Consider the following 16,384-nt stretch of genomic DNA (forward strand, 5'->3'; position numbering starts at 1 on the left):
GTTGTCTGCCCTTGGGATCGGAGTTCTCAGCTCCCTAAAGCTCAGCTCATCCTCCATTCCTTCCACAGAGTGTTCTTTGAACTTCACATCCCCAACGTGCTACTTAACCCCAGACGCCAAAGATTTTCCTCTCATTTTTTTCCCCTGAAGGTTTTGTGGTTTTACATTTTACTTTTAAACTTATGATCAGTTTTGTTTTAATTGCAGTATTATGTATAAACCTTAAGTTTTATTTATTTTTGGTTCCTGGTTATCCAGTGGCTTGAACAATATTTATTGAAATACTTAGAAGTCATGATGGTACTCAGTTTTAATCCTAACAGAGACAGAGGCAGGTGGATCTCTGTTTAAAGCCAGCTTACACAGCAAGTTATAGGCGAGTCAGGGATATATATATATATATATATATATATATATATATATATATATATATATATGTATGTATTGGAGAGTTTTCTACCTCCACAAAGTAACCTTACTGAGGTTTTGGTGAGGATTGTGTTAAGGCAGTGTACTGACCTGGTGAATGAACTTCTTAGCCATGCTGAGCCCTCTAAGGCGTGACCCATTTATTTGTATCCTTTTTAATATTTGTCACCAATGTAAATTTTCAGGCACAAGTCCTGCATATGTTTGTTCTGTTGGATTTACCTAAGTAGTTTTGAGCAACTTTAAAGATACTTCATCTTGAAGTTTAATGTCTATGTGTTCATAATTAATTTCTAGAAATGCAGGTGAAAGGCTGGTAGAATGGCTCAGTGGGAAAAGGTGATTGCCCCCAAGCCTGATCTCCAGAGATCAATCCCAGGTCCAGCTGCTGGAAGGAAGGTAGAACACATCTTTAATCCCAACACTCAGGAGGCAGAAGCAGATGGATCTCTGAGTTCAAAGCCATCCTGGTCTACACAGCTGAATTCCAAGCCATCCAGGGTGCGTGAGATCCTGTCTTAACACACACACACACACACACACACACACACAAAACAAAAATTTTACAAAGAGGCCTGGAGCCATGACTCAGTGGCTAAGATCACTCACTGCCCTCACAGAGGACCTGGGTTCCACTCCCCCCAGCAAGCACATGGTGGCTCACAATTGTCTGCAACTCCAGTTCTAAAGGATTTAACACCATCTTCTGACCTCCTCCGGCACTAGGCATACCTATAATGCACATAAGTACACACAGGAAATCACCCCAAAAATATAAATAAATAAATAAATAAATAAAGTAAATCTTCAAGATAAGTAAATAAATGCTGGTGACTTTTACATGCATCAGCTCTGAGATTCAGGAAGGCAGGTTTATCGAGTTTTCTACATGAACTACTGTGTTATCTACAAATATGGACAGTTTTACTCTTCCAGCTGCTCTAAGTTTTATTTCCATTTCTTTTTTTAAAAACATATTTATTTGTATTTTATGTTCATTGGTGTTTCGTCTGCATGTATGTGTGTGTGAGGGTGTCAGATCACCTGGAACTGGAGTTACAGACTATTGTGAGCCACCATGTAGGTGTTGGGAATCGAACCCAGGTTCACTGGAAGAGCAAGCAGCCAGTGCCCTTAACCACTGAGCCATCTCTCTAATGCCCATTATTTCCATTTCTTAACTTGTTTCATCCATTCTTATTGGACTGTATCAAATAGGAGGGAAGTCCATGGCTTGCTTCTCTCATGGGTGAAATTGCTCCGCCTTCAACATTTAGTATGTATACTGTTAACTATTTTGTATAGATTGCTTACCAATGCGAAGAAATCCCTTCCATACCTAGTTTGCTAAGCGCTGTTTCCTCTTATTATTTTTAAAAAGATTTATTTATTTATTTATTTATTTATTTATTTATTTATTTATTTATTTAATGTGTATGAGTACACTGTAGCTTTACTGATGGTTGTAAGCCACCATGTGGTTGTTGGGACTTGAACTCAGGACCTTCGGAAGAGCAGTCAGTGCACTTAACCGCTAAGCCATCTCTCCAGCCCTGTTATTATTTTAAAAGTCATTTTAGGGTTTTTATTCAATAGTACATTTTTACTTTCTCATCATGCTAGAGACCAGAAGTCTATCAGCTTTTTAAATTAATCTTTATTATGCATATAAAAAGTAGGCTTTCTTCTGACATTTTCAAACATATATACCATATACATCAATTATTTCTCCCCCTCTCCGAAATAGCCCCTTATACTTTCACATCTCATATTCTTTTAAATATCTAGATTGTATATATGAATGACAGCTTACATTCTGTTTCTCTGAGTCTATCTGAAGTCACTTACTATGATGATCTTCAGTTCCAATGACCAATTTCCTGTAAATTGGGTAATTGTATTTTTATGGCTGACTAATATTCCATTGTATGCATCTATCACATTTCACTCTTTTTTTTTTTAGTTAGAAACAGTTTAGATAAATATTCCAGATAAACCCCACATTTTCAGACCAGAAGATGTCAATACATTCAACAAAAGCAATATATTTTACTACTCTGAATTTTACAGAGTGATAATCCAGATGCATCTTGATTAGCTGGTTGAAGATCCTCCCTGTTACATTTTACAGGCAGAGCAAATCTCTTATAAGAATATAAACAACTCTTTTCAAAAGGGTGAACATGAGAACTTTAGTCCATTCCTTCAGGGCTTCATTTCTGCCTGGTCTTCCTGATGGGGAATGACTCCTTTTAAGTGTCGGAGATCTGAATTTTGGTTGGTTGCTTCTTGAACATGAAATACCCCTGGTTCTTGAGTCAGACCTTAAAAGAGACTCAGACCTGGATTGTCCAGGAGATGGTGATGTTGACCCCTTCCCTGGCTTCTGCTGTGTGAGAGTGCCACCTTCCCATGGATAGGGAATGTGACCCTTCCTTCCCTGCTTCTTCTTGGATGGCTATAGCAATGATAGTCATAAGCATAATGTCTCTTTTCACCACACTCATGACATCTACCATTAGGATCCAAGGGGAGCTAGGCAGGTCTCTGAAGCATTCTTGTTGATAGTTCATCCTTACTGGAGGACCACAGATCAGCTTGCCATCCAGTCCTCGAACTGCATCTTCTGCATTTCTGGGATCCTCAGATTCCACAAAGGCAATTCCTGGAGCATTTCTCACATTCCATACTGTTCTTAAAAACCCTGGGAATTGAAAGCCCTTCCTAATTTCTCTTTACCAGCACCAATTCCCAGGTTGCAATGCAAACCTTGGTTTCTCCTCTCAATGCCCACCTGGTACCACTAGGTGAAGATCGGTCTTCTTACTCAGCTCAAGCTAGCCACACCCACAGCTCAGTTAGCTCGGAAGCTGGAACACATCCTCACTCATCAACACTACTTACATTTTGTCTCTTTAGTCATGAGTCGAGAGTTGGATTTTGTAAAACACTTTTCCTGTTTCATGACTTTTTCTTTAACCATTTCAAGTGGTCCACTGTATTGAATTAGCAAATCCTAAGAAAGCTTTATAGTTCCTGGAATAAATCTACTTGCTCATTGCACATAATTCTTTTCATATATTGATGAATTCTGTTTGCCAATATTTTGTTGAGGACTTTGTCAGCTGTGTCTGGAAGAGCTATTGTTCTGTCTTATGTCTGGTTTGGGTATCAGGACAGTCAGTACTTTGTGCCCTGATTGGAGGGGGATCCCTTCCTGTTTTCTTGAAGGTCATGTAAGACTGATACTGTTTTTTCTTCATCCAGTTGTTAGAATTTTTCAGTAAACTATCTGGACAAGAAAATTTCCTTCTGGGGAAAGTTTAAGACTATGACCTCAATGTCTTTCATAGTTACAGGATTGCAAAAGTATTTCATGGTGGCAAGCTGGAGAGATACATGACTTACACACAGTGCACTTACATAGTCCAATCAAGTATGTGAAGCTATTCATAACAGCTCTACATCGCTGCTTCAGTTATCGTAATGTTCAATCCTAGTATTGGCAGTTTTCTTTTTATTCTCCGTGCTGTCAGAGGTTTGCCAGTTTTATGGGAGCGTCTTTGGAACAGTGCTTCTTCGTTACTTTTTTGTTGTTGTTTATAATTATTTGGTTCCCACTTTCTCAATTTCTTTTTACTACTTTTAAAAAATGATTTATTTTGCTATTTTAATTATGTGTGGGTGTGTGTTATATACATGAGGTCGAGTGCCTAGGGAGACTAGAGGCATTGGGTTCCCTGGAGCTGCCTGACATATATGTGGGAAAAGAAGCTTGGGTCCAGGAAGAATAGTATGTGCTCTGTGGTGGTTGGAATGTCCTTGACCCATGGGAAATGGCACTATTAGGAGGTATGTACCATTATTGGAGGAGGTGTGACATTGATAAAGGAAGTATGTCACTGTGGGGATGGGCTTTGAGGCTCCTATGCTCAGGCTTCACCCAATGTTGAATGAGAGTCTCTTTGTTGCTTTCAGATCAAGATGTACAACTCTTGCCAGGCGTGGTGGTGCACGCCTTTAATCCCAGCACTGGGGAGGCAGAGGCAGGCGGATTTCTGAGTTTGAGGCCAGCCTGGTCTACAAAGTGAGTTCCAGGACAGCCAGAGCTATACAGAAAAACCCTGTCTTGGAAAAAAAAAAAAAAAAAAGATGTAGAACTCTTAGCTTCTCCAGTCTGCCTGGATGCTGCCATGCTTCCCACAGTGATGATAATGGACTGAACCTCTGAACCTATGAGCCAGCCCTAATGAAATGTTTGCCTTTATAAGAGTTGCCTTGGTCATGGTTCTCTTCAGAGCAATAAAACCCTAACTAAGCCATGCTCTTAACAGCTGAGCCATCTCTTCAGCTCCTGTTTTGATTTTATTTTCTCCTCTTCTTTTTCTTCTTCTTTTACCTTGAGGGGGAGCTTAAATGGCTGAGCCATCTTGCTATCTGTCTTCCTTCCTAGCATAAGCAGATAGGGATAGGTAGCTCTCTCTCAGAGCAGCTGTTATTGTGTCCTGTATAGTTTAGAGTATTGTACTTTTACTTTTTTTATTTCTATGGATTATTTTTTTTCTCCTTAGACTTATTTAACCTGTGAATAACTTAGAAATATGTTGTTTAGTTTCATGCGTTTGGAGATTTTTACTGTTGTCTTTCAGTTATTAACTTGTGTTTCATTCCATTGTGGTTGGGAAACACCAACCATATCATTTCAATCATTCTAAATTTGTCTAGGTTATTTTGAAGCACAGAGTGTGGCCTATTTTGAAATATATTGCATTTGAAATATACTATTGCCTTTGGAAATAGTATACACTGGTTTTCGGTAGGTTCTGTTGGTTAATAGTGTGTGTGTGTGTGTGTGTGTATGTGTGTGTCTGTGTGTGTCTGTGACTCAGTGGGTGACTATGTGGCTGTGTGTGTCTCTGTGTAGGTATGTCTGTGTGTATTGTGTGTGTTGATTGTGAAGTTGGTTTCGGGTTTCCTGTTTGGTTGGATTGGTTGTTGTTCTTTAACATTACCAGTTTTTCTGTCTAATTGTTCTATTGCTGTGGAAATAAGGTCTTTGAAATTTTAAATATAACCATGCCTTGATGTATCTACTTCTCCTCTCAGTCTTGCCTGTTTTAATTCACATATTTTCAAGTCTGTGCTCTCTCCCTTCTCTTCTCTCCACCTCTCCTCTCTAGTCTTTATTTTATTTCTTTTTCTGTTGTTTTAATTGATGAATTTAGGGCTGTGGTCTTCTTGGCAACTTGACAGTTTTACCATGAAATAGTGTCCCATTCTGTCTCTGCTTTCTTTTGTCCCAAACTCTAATATGAACACACCAGCTCCTGTTTTCTTTGGATTAATATTTGGCTCCTTTTACTCTCACTTGCCTGATATAATTGAGAGGAGTTTCTTTGAGGTAGCATATAATTGGGTTGTGTTATTTGATCAATTCTAACCATTTCTGCATTTTAATTGCTAAACTTAAATCATTTACAGTCGGTGTAGCTGTTAATATATTCACAATGAGAGTGAATTTTATTTTCTGGTTTTAGTTCCCTGAAGAGAAGTAAGACCCAGGTGAACTCACAAAGACCGAGACAACACGCACAAGAGCTGTACAGGTCAAACGGACAAACTCTCCATGATGGGAAAAGGAAGTAGATTTAAAATTTGACCAATAACCAGTAAGCTACTTGCAACTTATACTGGCTGCTGCAGGCAAAAATCAGGTTTTCTCCAGTGGAGTATCTCTGGCTATGTCAGCAATATCCAGGGCAGCTCCCATACCCAAAAGTAGTCAGCCAGTGGCCAATACAAAGCAAACTTTATGGCTTTTGTATAGCTTTTGTTTTGTTTTACTAGTTTTTTTATTTGTTTTGATTTTTGGGATATATATATATATATATATTGAGAGCAAAACAGTGAGAGTAAGAGAGTTGATGTGCAGAGAACCTGGGAAGAGTTGGGTTGGGAACTGCGGAACAATGTCATAAAAACGTATGAAAATTTTTAAATAAAAAATATTTCATTTTTTAAACACGATTTTTGTTTTTCTATATTCTTTTTTTTTGTCTTTCATTAAGGTACTTGAATATTTATTTGATCTCGATTTTGAAACGATAATACTCTGAGTGGAAGACTATGTCTTTGCTAGTGTGTGGCTTGGAGGTGGTGTGTGGCTTGGAGGTGGTATGTGGCTTGGAGATGCACAGTCTTTCTCTGTGGCCTTGCCTAGAGCACAATGCTTCTTGTCTACAAGTTCCTATAGGCTTGCCTGCCATTTCCTGGGTCTTTGGCCAGATGTCTGGCTTTGGCTGCTTCTTCAGTGTGTGTCTGGGCTGACAGTTTCTTCAGCTCCAAGTCTGGGATATAAGATGCAAAAGAAAACTCCAGGAACATATCACATGCCATTCCTTAGGATCTAGAAGTTCCTAACTGGGATGGTTTTGCCTCTTTCAGAACGTTTTTGGGTTTGCTTTATATATAAATTCTAGAGTTTTTAGTTGTCACTATTAGGAAGAATTTGGGATCATTAGTCTATGCCATCTTTCCAAATGCAGATGTCCCCGAGGCAATTTTTAAAAGTAGTGATAGTATTTTGTTGTTGTTGGATATCTTGTATTAAAATGTAGAACTAAAAATATATAGAGAAAAGACTGTCCCACTAGCATGTGGGGCAATTAACCTGGAGGTCTCCTCTCTCTTTATTCATCCCTTAATTCTAGGTTTCCCATAATGCTTAAAACCTTTCCGAGCCTTTTCAGCAGCCAGCTTGAGAAGCATACCTTAGAATCGCTCTCTCCATGCACCCCTAGAGTGAGAGAAGCAGACGGGGAACAGAGGTGCTGTGACTGACGCAGATTCTTCTCTCTCCACTAGACCCCAGCTCCCCAAAGATGAGGGGTTGTTCTCTTGTACCTCAATGCCTGATTTGTGCCCAACATAGCAGGGTCATTACATGTGCTGAATGGACGCAAGAAGTTGAAAACATTTTCAGGCTCTAGTAGATACTGTTTATGTCTAAAATAAATCTGTGTGTGTTGTCTTGGCAAGGATTAGTAAAATCTGCATGGTTGGGCCACTCAGTTTAATGAACTAATATTGGAACCATTCCACCCAACGTGTCTTGATTACTAATTCTCTGGCAACGACTAAATAATCAGACAAGTCTACGGAGTGTGAGCTTGGGACTGATCCTACTGTAGTCTGGATCTTCAATGGGTCCTCAGGGCCCATTATGGTGGTAGATTCCCCCAGGGAAGTGCTATTAAGGGGACTGTTAAGAGGACGAGTTTGGGGGCTAGATAGATGGCTCAGCAGTTAAGAGGTCCTGAGTTCAATTCCCAGCAATCACATGGTGACTCACAACTATCTGTAATGGGATCTGATGCCCTCTTCTGGTGTGTCTAATGACAGCTGTGTCTAAAGACAGCTACAGTGTACTCATATACATTAAATAAGTAAATTGGAGGGGGGAGAGTTTGGAAGAGTGGCTTAGATCACTGGGTTATGCCTTTGAAGGAGGTTTTGGGCTCCTACTCCCTTTCTCTCTTTTCTCAGACAGCCATGAGAAAAACTGAGTCCACCATACTCCCACCCACAGCCATCCTCATCTGGCATCCTCACCAGCAGCCCTGAGGAACAGGACCAGAGAATCATAGACTGGAAATTCCAACCCTGTGAGCCAAAATACATCATCTCTCTTTTAAAAACTGATTACTCCAGGCACTCCATTCCAATGATAGAAAGCTGGCTAGCTGACCCTCTCCAACATTTTATCATTGCTTACATAAAGATCCAGGAAGAGGGTCCTCATTTGCAAAGGGTCCAAGACCTAGAGTTGAGTTATAAATCGTGTACTAGGTGGTTTTTGGTACTAAGTGTTTCCCTTAAAAATAAAATCTTCCTCAGGCCACAATTATTCAAATATTGGCCAAGAAAATGAGACCTTAGATCCAGTTCCTGGCTAAAGAGAAAATATCTGATGGAAAGTTTTGGATTTGGGACTCAGTAGTTAAGATTACATTAAGGCTGCTCTTTCAGAGGTCCTGAGTTCAATTGCCAGCACCCATGTGGCAACTCACAACCATCTATAATGGCCGTTCCACGGGACTCAGTGCTCTCTTCTGATGTGGAGACAAAATTCCCATACACATAAAACAAATGCATAATTGAAATTTTGAAATTTTTTATAAAAAATGGAAAATTTGGATTCAAAATTATCTTGAAAAACTTCATCATTTTACTGATTCAAAAAAAAAAAAATCTCCTTCCTAGTTAAAGGGAGATTCCTGGCAAGATAGCTGAGAATTTTGATTTACCTCAGATTTAGTAAGAGTCAGTTAATGATTTAGTTCCTGACAAATAGTTCTTGTAAGGCTTTATTATTGTGTTTAAAGTGAGAGTGTAAGTGTAAGTGTAAAGGGGGTTGCTCCACGATCCTCCCTTGAGTATGGATGGGCTTACAAATACAGCAGAAGTTAGCTTGGCCCTTTTCTTTTCTTTTCTTTTCTTTTCTTTTCTTTTCTTTTCTTTTCTTTTCTTTTCTTTTCTTTTCTTTTCTTTTCTTTTCTTTTCTTTTCTTTTCTTTTCTTTTCTTCCTTCCTTTCTTTCTTTCTTTCTTTCTTTCTTTCTTTCTTTCTTTCTTTCTTTCTTTCTTTCTTTCTTTCCCAAGACAGGATTTCTCTGTGTAGCCCTGGCTGTCCTGAACTCACTTTTGTAGACCAGGCTGGCCTCAAACTCAGAAATCCCCCTGCCTCTGCTTCCCAAGTGCTGGGATTAAAGGCGTGCGCCACCACCGCCCGGCAGCTTGGCCATTTTCAAGAGTAGGTTACAGAAGACAATATGGCTTTCTTCAGGTGTACATGCTTAGGGCTTGGCCACCATGCTGTGAGGAAGTTCAAGAGACCGCACAGAGAATTCCTAGACAGGTGTCCTAGGTAAGGCGTGATCTGACACTAGCTCTATCAGAGCAAGGCTTTTAAGTATTCCAGCTCTTGATAATGGAGTTACCTGTGACTTTTGTCATCTACTTTTTAGGTGTAGATATTACAGGAGCACAAGGCAATGTTGCTGTGCTCTTTCCAAATTCACAGAATTCATGAACAGAAAGCAGTAGCCATATTTTCATGTTACAAGGGTTGTATGGTTTCTTAGAAGGAATTAAATAATACTGAAACACCCTCTAAGAGTCAATATGATTTTCTCTATATGAACATCAGTTAGAATGGGTTTTAGCTCCAGGCAATAAGACACATGACCAGAACTGATTTGAGCAGCATTAATTTTTCTCACATAGCAAGCAGTCTTCAGGCAGAAGGCTCCAGAGTGCTGGGCAGTGGTGGTGCACGCCTTTAATCCTAGCACTTGGCAGGCAGAGGCAGGCAGATTTCTGAGTTCAAGGCCAGCCTGGTCTACAGAGTGAGTTCCAGGACAGCCAGGGCTACACAGAGAAACCATGTCTCAGAAAAAAAAAAAAAAAAAAGAAGAAGAAGAAGAAGGTTCCAGAGTGACATTGCAGTTCAGTAATGTCAGAATCTATCCAACTGCTTTTGGGTCTTCATTTCAAGTTGGCTGCACTGGTCTCTGAAAACCATCCAGAAGCATGAAAGGGGACAGAGACCTACCCATTGTTAGGAGTGCTGGTAGTTGTTTGAGACAGAATATCCCATGACTAGGCTTGCCTTGAATTGAGGAAGTTTTAGAAACTGTTCTTGATCTCTGATCCTGCATGCCCTAAACAGCTTTCTCGGAAACCAGACCCAATGCCACACAGATCCTGCTTGCGAGCAGACACTACTTTCTTTGAACAAAGTTGTCCCCATCTTTGGTATCCGCTTGCTTTGACATTTAAAGGGATGATGGTTCCAAGTCTGAGCTGATGACAGAAAGGGTCCGTGTATGCACAGGGATTTATGCTTGCACACGCCTCCTTTGTGATCTTTCATGGTAAATCCTGCAAGCTTCTCAGAATTCATAGACATGGAGTGCTCTGCTGTACTTTAGCTGCAGATCTTAAATACTTTAACATCTTCCATATTCAGTCTCTACTCTAGGAGGATGGCTTTAATGGTAAAGAAAAAGGCTAATTGGTAGACAATATCCTTTTTTCTAATGGAAGAAAAAGAAGACAGCTAGGTTAAGTTGTACAAATGTGGCAGACAGAGCTCAGCACTGTCAATGGGAAAAACTCTTTTACGGTCAAGGCATTACTATAGGTTAACTGACTAGAGGCGCAACCATTTCTTTCGTATACTTTTCCCCTGGCTTGAAAACTTAAAGAAAGTAACAAACTATTGCGGAAGAATTCAAGAGTCTCACCCACAGATGGCCCCGGTTCATCACAGGATAATGACTGCTTATTTTTCTGGAGGGAACTGTATCTGTCCCCAGTCTGTGACCCCCACTGTGTTGCAACTGTTCCTTTTTCACACCTCTCAGACATTACTAGTTGAAAATAGCACTCCTCTCTATTGAGCCTGATCATAATTCTTTATAGAGCATTTCAGTGAGAGGTCACAAGTAGCCCTCAGTAGAAGCAAAAGAAGAAATAAACAATTACCCATCTCTACCAGGGCTCTGAGAGGATCATCTGAAGAAGCCAATGGCTTACAAGCCATATTTAGGGTTCTCCGGTAGCAGACTCTGACTTCCCTGAGACCCATCGGTCCCCCACAAAGCTGACGCACCTCTTGTTTGACACATTGCTGGCACAGGTGTTAAAGCTGATGAAAGAGGGAAATGTTGGCACTGTTATGCCACCAGCCTTAAATAAGGACAGAGAGTGACCAGGATAATAAATAGCCTCAAAATACTTAGCCTCAAAAGCCATGAACTCCGAAAGGCTGATGTTTTCTAGAATTGTATCAGCCCTGCCTGTTATCCCTGGAAATGACAGTAACAGGGGTCCCAGTGTTGGCATTCAAACAACGGAAGGGGCCTCTGCACAGTGCTTGTTAATGAAAAGTTGCTTGAATCAGTAGTGTATTTTTCTAGCAAATCCGTTCTCTTCTTGGCAGCGCCTGTGCTGCTGACAGGATGGAATCTGCACTCCCTGGCCTGGCATGGAAAGCCCTTGGTGATCTTGTTATAGATTGTAGATGGTTCATGGTTAGAGGTCCATAGCTAACACAGAAGCTTTTTAGGCCTACTGCCCAAAATTTCTACTCCCAATTACAAGCTTAACTAGAAAAATGGAACAGAACAGAAAAATAACATTCCCTAGAAAGTCCAATGTAAGGAATTGAAGACATCTGATGGTCATCATTAAGTCTATCAGACAGCCATCCACTGATAAATTTGTTTTCTTGCATTGCCAGGGTTTGAGCTAAGTACTTTGTGCCTGTAAGGCAAGTGCTTTACAATAGAGCTACCCTGACTCCACCCCTGCCAACTATTTTTGAGATCTTCTGTAAGCCCTTGGGATTGCAAAGCATTTACAACTTACCTTGAGCTTTTTCCAGAAATGGAAGTCCAGTGGCGTGAAATACTTGGTAAGATGAGAAGCTCAGAAAAATCAAGGTTTGTCTCCATAGTGAAAAGTGTGTGCAATGGAAACTGATCGCTGTTAGAGTGCTGTCCCTCACAGCTGCAGAGGCCCCTTCTGTGGTTTGAATGCCAACTGTGGGACCTCTGCCATTGTCATTTCCAGGGATAATTCTAGCAAACATCAGCCTCCTGTGGGTTTCCTGACCCAGTGTATTCAACACAGATTATTTGTTCTTCCTGTACCTTTAGCTAATTTGAAGCTCAAGGTACCTCTGTTCTTTGGAATTTTTAGCCTTGACTTTGGGTTGGATGAATCTGTCTGCGTCTTCTAGCTTTCAGTTTTGAGACTCTCACAGCAAAATTCAGCTCCATTTTAGCAGTGATCTTGGCACCTAAAGTGCTATCACTCATTGACTATTGTTGGAACAAATAAGATCAAAGAAAGAAGGGATCGAGCCATAAAACATGATCACCAAAGGAGGATCCTTAGCAGGGATGATGGGAGAAGCAGGCCTCATCTGAGGGGCTCAAGGGTGTGATTGTCCCTACGGTTTATGTTAGTGGCATGCTTAGAACATAAGCCCTGCAAATAGAGGTAAATGAAGATAGCCCCGACTATAGGGAACAGAGTCTAGTAGACATGGATTAAGGGAACAATCCTTTTGTGTACCTTATACAAGTTAACTACTCTAAATCAAAAGGTATTAAGGAGCTTAGCATACAATTATTAAAAGTGATTATAGATGAACTGTTTATTAGAATATAGAGTAATACCTAAATATTAGTTGAGTCAAAAAATTCAAGTTATGAAATGTAGAGGTATGAAGGAATGGAGATGGTAATAAAAATGGCATACAATGTCATATCAAAGGCAAAGATGTCTTCATCTTCAGAAGATGGGGGAGAGCGAAGGGAAATTCTGTTTTCTGAACATGATGTATCTGTTGTTCTTGTGAACCCACAGTAGCTGTGGATGTCTGCACAAGACCTATACAAGATCCCTAGAAGAGCTGGCTATAGGTAAGCCTGTGAGGCAATTTCTTAATTAGTGATTGATGGGGGAGTGCCCAGTCCATTGTGGGTGAGGCCATCACTGGGCTGGTGGTTCTGGGTTCTATTAAAAAGCAGGCCCAGCAAGCCTTAGGAACAAGCTAGTAAGTAGCACCCCTCCATGGCCTCTGCACCAGTTCCTGCCTCCAGGTTTCTGCCCTGCTTGAGTTCCTGTCCTGACTTCCTTTAGTGATGAACAGCGATATGGAAATATAAGTTTAAAAAAACCCTTTCCTCCCCAAGTTGCTTTTGGTCATGGTATTTCATCACAGCAGTAGTAACCCTAAGATGTTCTTGATTCCCTATTCTGTGTTCATTGTATTTTTGTATTTGTACTGTATTTTCAGTACTGAAGAGAAACGGACTAGTCCTGGGGGGAATTGTATCCACTTCTCTACCTGTAGGTAACATTCCTGTGCTAAGCAGCACTAGCTGCTAAAATTCTCACTGTGGCTTTGGAACCCCAGTACCAGTTTATCTTATGTGGGAACCAAACTCCAGGTGCTTGTCACAGCAACTCTTGTCTCCCTATTTTCCTATTTGCAGTTTGAATCAGAATGGTCCAACTTCCACCCCCAATCCACTCTTCTGTCTGCTCACTCACCCAACACCATAGAGTAGACTCCCTAATATGAATATCATTTTTCAGGGAATCAGTCCTAAATTTTTAGGCAATACTGTTCCATGAGATTTTCTCATATGACCTGAAGGACATGGTCATTAGAGACTGTTGTAAGTCTTTAATGGGTTCTTATACAGCCCCAAATATCATGTGATCCAGCTTTGAAAAAACTGAGAGTCCTTCCTGCAGCTGATTTGTGTTGCTCCCCTGCCAAGTCTCACTGATGCAGAGGTAAAAACAAAACAAAACAGAAAAAGTCAATGGATGTTAGTGCAGAAAGGAAGAGGGAGACAGCAGGAAAAGGGAAGAGGGAGGAGAAGAAAGGTATGGAAGAGGGAGGGCATGGGATGAAGAGAAGCGTTGGGAGTTTCCGAAAGATAGCTAACTTCTGGGCATGATGAAGGATTATGCCAGTAAAGCACCCCAGAGGAAACATCTAGTTAGCAATTGGACATGTGATCTTAAGACTGAAAGATAACATTTCTGTTGGGAATTCAGAATGTGAAATAAGAAGGCTGCAGAGATGGCTCAGAAGGAACGTGTGCTTGCTGCTAGACCCAACGACGTAACAATGAAAGGAGTGAATGAACTCTTGCAGAGTTTTCCTCTGACTTTCACACCCACCCATGCACATGCTGCTGCCCCACCCCCACCCCACTCCCACAAAGAATTAGGTTAAGTTTTTTTGTTTTTTGTTTTAAATAAAACTTGAAATAAGTGCAGAGGATGTAGCTCAGTAAGTAGAGCCCTTTGTATAGAACACACAAAGCCTTGGGTCCAGCCCAAGCATTACCTAAACTAGGCATAGTGGTGAATGCACTTGGAAGTAGAAGCAGTAGGATTATAAATTCTAGGTCATCTTCAGCTACATAATGGTGTCTAAGCCATCTTGGACTACATTAGGACCAGTCTCAAAACAACAACAGAAAAATGTGCTCCCAGAGATGTTTCCTGGTATTAAATACCTATATTTATGATCGATTTGAGAGATGCAGCTAAGGTGTGTAAGTAGAGAAATCTGGCATAGATAAGCGATAAGCACTTTGAACAAATATTTGTAGCACTACACCCATTGACATGTACTTTTAAATGGGGCCAATAATGCTTCCCATGAGTGTTTGTCACAAACATCCCCAAGGGACTCCAGTCAAGTCACTTTGCTTAGGCAATACTTTCATCAGTCAAATGAGGGATTTGACTCACATTCTGGGACAAACAATGTAAAAGTCTCCTTAATTGCACCAGCAGCTTATGACACCAATCTATCCTGAAGGCTCCATCATTAGGACCAATCAATGTTTGGACTCCTGTTGCAAAAGAAAAAAGGGAAATGAAGGTGGTTTGTGGCAGTTACGGAGTTGCATGAATGTGTTTAGTGCCTGTGAACCTGAACCTGCAACTGGTTAAGCTACTAAGTTTTATGTTAAATATATTTTTACTGCAGTTACATATAATACTTTTTATGGTCCGTTAGTTTTCCTAAGGGACTGTCAGTTCTTTTCCAAGTGCTTTGAGGTTTCTGTTGACTTTCTGCTAGAGAATGGAGGAAGTCGCCAGCTGAGGCACTGATTTGCAGCTGAGGACTGCAGGTCAGTTGTGAGCTTCATCTCCAAGAAGTTGTGTTGAAACCCTATGCTCCAGCACTAGTGAATGTGACTTTATTTAACAGTAGTGTATTTGCAGTCATGAACAAGACAAAAATGAAGCCAAACTAGATTAGGGCAGTGTGATGGTTTGTATATTCTTAGACCAGGGAGTGGCACTATTTGGAGGTGTGGCCTTGTTGGAATAGGTGTGACCTGGTTGGAGTAGTTGTGTCACTGTGGGTGTGGGCTTAAGACCCTCACCCTAGTTTCCTGGAAGTCAGTCTTCCACTAGCAGCCTTTGGATGAAGATGTAGAACTCTCAGCTCTGCCTGTGCCATGCCTGCCTGGATGCTGCCATGCTCCCACCTTTATGATAATGGACTGAACCTCTGAACCTGTAAGCCAGCCCCAATTAAATATTGTTTCTTATAAGACTTGCCTTGGTCATGGTGTCTGTTCACAGCAGTAAAACCCTAAGACAGGCAGCCTTACAATTCTAATATAATGAGTCCTTACAGAAGAGATGCAAAGCAAAGAGACAAGTAGAAATGATACCATGTGCAGACAGGATTGGGATGCCCCATCTTGTTTTAGTTTCATTTCCAGTTGTTCTGATAAAATACCCTGACAGAAGCAATCTTAGGAAAACAGGAGTTTATTTCAGTCCATAGTTCTAAGTTGCAGCCTATCATAGTATGTAAGTCACAGCATCAAGAGTTTGAGAGAGCTGGGCGGTGGTTGCTCACGTCTTTAATTCCAGCACTTGGGAGGCAGAGGCAGGCTGATTTCTGAGTTCAAGGCCAGCCTGGTCTACAGAGTGGGTTCCAGGACAGCCAGGGCTATACAGAGAAACCCTGTCTCAAAAAACCAAAAAAAAAAAAAAAAAAAAAAAAAAGAGTTTGAGAAAGCTGGCCACCTTGCATCAATTAAGAACAAAGAGATCAATGCATACATGATTGGACTCACTTGTCTACTCATATAGTTTAGAATCCCCTGCCTAGGGAATGTTGCCACTCAAGTTGTGTGGGTTTCCCCACCTCAGCTAATGGGATCAAAACGAAGCTAATCTAGAAAACCACTCAATGATACACTTCCCAGATAATTTCAGATTGTGTCAACTTGACAATTAAGACTAACTATCCATCACATACACAAGCCAACAAACTCTCAAGATTTCTGGAAACCTCCACAAAGAGGTAAGTCTTGTAGCTGAGAATGGCTATGA

At 40.7% G+C, this 16,384-nt stretch overlaps 1 pseudogene; it reads right to left on the reverse strand.

Annotated features, from left to right (window-relative positions):
• Positions 1 to 2,554: 2,554 nt before the first annotated feature.
• LOC110293312 (uncharacterized) lies at positions 2,555 to 11,078 on the reverse strand (annotated as a pseudogene).
• Between the last annotated feature and the right edge of the window lie 5,306 nt (positions 11,079 to 16,384).

This window comes from Mus caroli, unplaced genomic scaffold (assembly GCF_978045245.1).
Source record: "Mus caroli unplaced genomic scaffold, Mus_caroli_1 scaffold_6, whole genome shotgun sequence".
In the NCBI taxonomy this organism is placed as follows: domain Eukaryota; kingdom Metazoa; phylum Chordata; class Mammalia; order Rodentia; family Muridae; genus Mus; species Mus caroli.